We start from the raw sequence: 4,846 nt of genomic DNA, 5'->3' as shown, positions 1-4,846 counted from the left end.
CGAGCTTCGTCATTGTATATTATCATTGGAGATAACGCGGTACTGCCTCGCTGCATGTCCAACCGCTCTGTAGCGGATCAATGATCTGGCACAACGTTGCGCGACGAGCATTGAAATTTTTTTATTAGACTTATAACGCGGAGTCCGCGGGGAAACGTAGAAAATAATCGCGACACCGCGGGAGAATTGCGTGTCAGGAATTTCCGTGGGCTCTTAAGCGTCGAGCAACGTTGTTCTAGATTTCGGTTCAGGTGTAACTGTCGACTCGACCTCGTCACTCGTACCCTGGAGGTCCCGCTCGGATCAATACTACTCAAACTTTAGCCTTCGAGGAAACCGAGACGCCGAGCACCGGCACAACGACCGGTGTCGAATAGAAAACTCCTTTATTTTTATTAATAGACTCGCCGGTTTTTGTTGACAGAAGAGATTTATTCTTCAAGTATTACCGCTTGCACCGCCGATCTGAAGCGTCATATCGAAAGGTTGAAGGGAACTATGCGTCGCAAGAAAATTACAACGAGCGTCTCGGTTTTCCTCGATCGAGGATAAAGAAAGGCCAGTGTTAAATCTGAACGGAATGGACATCAGACGAGGCAGTACCGTACTCGAGGATTCGTCGAGTCTAGAGCTTCCGGCAGGTCTGGTACGAGCGAGGAGATTTGATCATTTGTGGCCTTTCGGTGAGAAATCGGTAGCGATCGGGTTGGGAACGAGTAGACATATGTTCCCCCGTGTTTGCGACTTTTTTGAAGCGTATTTCGACTCAAACGAACGGCTTAGCTCGTTGGATCGGTACTCGAAACGCTGACGCTCGAAAAGAGAAGGAGAAACCGATGTCGAATTCGAAATTATTCGATGTTCGATCGTCACGTTGCCTCGACGCCTGACTGTTGTTTTACTCAGTATTCGCAAGACTAATCAGTTGACTTGGATAGAATTTTCTATTGGGACGAAGCAAAGAAATTTAATGGCTGACTGTTAATATTTGTTTCCTCATGTTGACACATTTCGACGAATGTCTCGGGGCTCGTACGAAGGATTGTATGAAAATAATTTGTGAACGCGATAAAAATGTCAGCGAAAATCCCGCACGGGAACTCTGTCGAAAGAAGCGTAGTCCCCGTACGAAATTTCTTTTCGAAAAGAGGAAGTTCTCTTTCGAGCGTCAGAGCGAACGAAAAAGCCCGTTTGTCTTGTCCTCATCGTTCGTACGTATTCTCGGAAGCGTTGTGTCCAGGTTGATCACTCTTCGTCGACGAACTGAAACGGTATAAAGAAAATATCTGGTGATTGGACTCGTCGATCAACCTCGGCCGCTTCCGGTCCATCTAGTCATGCTGAGCCGTGCGTCCCCGTCGGAGGATTTATATATCAGTCGTTTTGATCGGTCGGTGAGAGATCCATCGGCGGATCCTATTAGGCGTGATTGTGATTTCACGAGGTGTTCCAAAATTGCGGATTGGCCGGTCATTGCCAACTAAACGAAATTTCGGCTACGCGAAGGCTTCCCCGGAAGCGGTAATTATTCTAATCGTAACGTCGATAAGATTGGTGTGTCTAGTCCGCCATGACGAAGAGATATCCGAGCCAGGTTAGCTTCCCGTTGCCTCGCAAAACTGATGGGAACAACGGTACAGCCTTTCTCCCGTCGCCTTTAGCCAATCCAGAGGCAACCGAAGATAATCGTCTGATCCTCGCGGGGTCCTCTTCGTCCTGGAGTGTAAATCATTTTCTTGTTTCGTTTGTAATTTGCGTTATTAGGTAAACCGAAAATATGGTGTAGATGGGGAGGGATGAAAATCGGATCAATGCACAGACCCGCAGACTGATACGGATGCTAATCTGAGAATCAAAATTTTAGGATGTCTCGTGGTTTCTCGGAGACGCAGTGTCTTATGGTCGTCGTTTGGTGCCTCTCGGTGATCGAATGTCCGCGAGAACGATTATCAGGTTCGCCGCGGGTTCGACTATCGATGGGTCGAGTACCAAAAGGACGCGGAGGATGAGTGAGTGTGTATGCGTGCGTGGAGGTGCGAAAGGGATTGATGAAAGCGACACAGACGTGTATTGTGAGACAGCGAGAGAAAGAGAGAGCGAGAGAGAGAGAGAGAGAAAGAGAAACACTAGCCAACGTGTGTCATTCGAATCGAATAATCATCGTTTACATTGTCGTCGTGATATACGGGCGGGAGAGTGAAAGAAAATGAAAAATGAATAAAAAATACGAGAAATTGGGGAAAAACTTTTTTCAAAGTAATCGATCGATGTTGTAGGAACCAGTGTCATTTAAAGTAGTAGGTCGCTTCTACCAAAAGGAAAGTCATCTCGGGACAAGTTTAAAAACAGTTTCTTCGCGATTCGAAAGTCGCGCCATCTGCGTGGCCGCGCTCGAGGCGGCGCGAGATTTCAAAAAAAAAAAAAAAAAAATAAGATAAAAAATCAAGTCGAAGAAGGGACGGGTTCTTCAAACTCGTCGCCCCTTAGTTTTTCCTTTTTCTTTCTCTTTTTCGTTCGTTTCTTTGTCGTGGGAGGATCTCGAGCTCTCCTCGAGCGTGCGAAGAACACGCGGGAAAGTAAACGGTTTTTTATACAGTAGAATTGTACCAATTGTACCACATAGGAAATGAAAAAAAAATGATGTTCGTTGTTCACTGCTCTGGCTTGCTAGAAACAGCAAAGTAACAATAACTCGGGCCTCTCGGAGGCTGTTCGGACCAGGAGAGGCGTGAAAATCGCAAAAAAGACTGCTGACCAATAAAACGAGCGTAATTCAATCGATAGAACTTGCTCCGGACAGTCCCCTTCGTGCCCCCCGGTATGAATCGGCAACATTACGACATTGCAAGATTATTGGTGTACTTATCACGCAGTTTTCTACAAAATAAAGAAAACAATTTTGAAAAAAAAAAATGTAAACGAAAACATTCACCTTTCCTCAAGCATTCCAGCTTCCCAGGTAACATTGATGTACATGATACAGTCGCGTAGGTAATAGACTTTCATATTTTCATCAACATACAAAAAATACTACAGATATTTGTAACATTGGAATTCATTTTGGAATAGTCTAGAGTTCTTGAAAATTCTTCAAACTATAGTTTTGGTCTATACCAGGGATTGCTCAAACCGTGGTACTCGTCATCTACTATCGTTGTAATATACTTATAAAGTTTGAAAAAAAAATAAAGTTTGAGAACTCCAGCTACAAACAAAAATTCTGAACAGCGGCACTACGCGAATAGTAAGCACAGTCGAAGTATAGGAGAATACCAATCACCGTACGGTGTTTCGTGTCGCACGAATCGAAACATCGACATCGTTAAAAAATCTGTTTTTGAATTCCTTTAGGTCTACTCCTACACTTCGTTTGTACATCTAGTCACAGACAAGGTATGTGCACAGACTAATCATCAAATGTGGGGCCACAGACTTAAGATCCTTACAGATATTACATCCTATATTCTATAAACTTCTCTGACTAGGACTCAGGGAGTTCTAAGAGTTTCAATGTGCATAAAACGCCGGAATATCGTAGTTCCTGTAAGCCAGTGACCAACCCCGAAAACTCTTATTTGATACAGACGAAGAGAAGTGATTTTTCCCCGTGAAAAATCATAAGAATGCATACCTTTCGTTACCGTTACATATCATAGTCGACAAAATAGAATACTTAACTCTCCTTACCATTACAAATATTACAGTCGACAAAGTAGAATATTTTCAAATCGTTACCGTTACAAATATCGTAGTCGATAAAGTAGCACATAAGAATACTTGCTTTCGTTACCGTTATTTGTCATAGTCGATAAAGTAGTGTACTGCTCTCGACCTATAGTGCTACCATCTTGCGGCTTGTCACTGGAACTCTACCTCAGACTGCTGCCTGCACAAACGAGCAACGTCACGGGAGAATGTGTCGCTACAGACGAGGCTATACCACCGACGAGATATATATAAAGCCTGCCAGCCCCCAAAAAAATATAAAATAAAATATTATTTAAAATATAAATAATATTATAAATATGACTGAATATATAATATTTTAATATATGTTATATTTAAAATATGCATTTTGCGAGTCTCAAAGTGGGTCCCAGGTGGGTACTGGGAGCGGTCGGTAACGGCCCCAATCACCGACGAGATATATCTCGTCGGTGGCTATACCTTGTCTGTGGTGACTGGTCTACTCCTATACCTCGTCTGTGGAAACACGCCAGAATCCTAGGATCGCATCATTACCGACCATCGATAACCGATTTCCGACTATCCAAATTCTGCTGCCATCTTGGGGACTGCTAATTTTAAGTCTTTGCCTTTGTGGATTACGCAGTCTTCTATTTTATTATCAAGTGCAAAGTATCACATTTTCCTATATTTTATCATACCTATATACACCCTTCTAATATTTCATGTTCAGTCATTTATAGCACACCATGGTGCGTACTACAAACTATCAGCAAACAATTAAAAATTCAGTAAATTAACTAGCGCGCAAAGTCATTGATTTAGTGTTATCTTATCTGTTTTTCACGCACTATTCACAATTCACACTTGTATGTAATATTAGACTAATGAACTGTATTAAATCTACTATGCAAAGTCCCGCATTTATATATTATGAATGTTCTAAATATTTGCTATATAAATAATTATTGATGAATATTAGCCACATTATAACAGTCTACAAATACCAGTGACAACGTTTCAAATCTTCACCTTCATCGAATATTCCTCCGTTCGATTCCAAGTGATTTTTTAAAATACTGTATCTCGAAACGAAACGGGGCTTGCGAAAGCAACATAACGGAAAGCTATTTATACGGGACCAAATATAAGTAATCTA

At 42.3% G+C, this 4,846-nt stretch overlaps 1 long non-coding RNA gene across 1 annotated transcript; it reads right to left on the bottom strand.

The window, feature by feature from the left end:
* Nucleotides 1-426: 426 nt before the first annotated feature.
* LOC143365387 (uncharacterized) lies at nt 427-3,464 on the bottom strand. Its single transcript, XR_013084536.1, has 2 exons — nt 1,066-3,464; nt 427-1,029 (listed from the first exon to the last, which is right to left on the bottom strand). It is a non-coding gene; the product is annotated as an uncharacterized LOC143365387 (long non-coding RNA).
* Between the last annotated feature and the right edge of the window lie 1,382 nt (nt 3,465-4,846).

Source organism: Halictus rubicundus, chromosome 2, assembly GCF_050948215.1.
Source record: "Halictus rubicundus isolate RS-2024b chromosome 2, iyHalRubi1_principal, whole genome shotgun sequence".
NCBI lineage: Eukaryota > Metazoa > Arthropoda > Insecta > Hymenoptera > Halictidae > Halictus > Halictus rubicundus.
The sequence above is the reverse complement of the archived record's forward strand: the minus strand, read 5'-3'. Positions and strand labels throughout refer to the sequence as shown.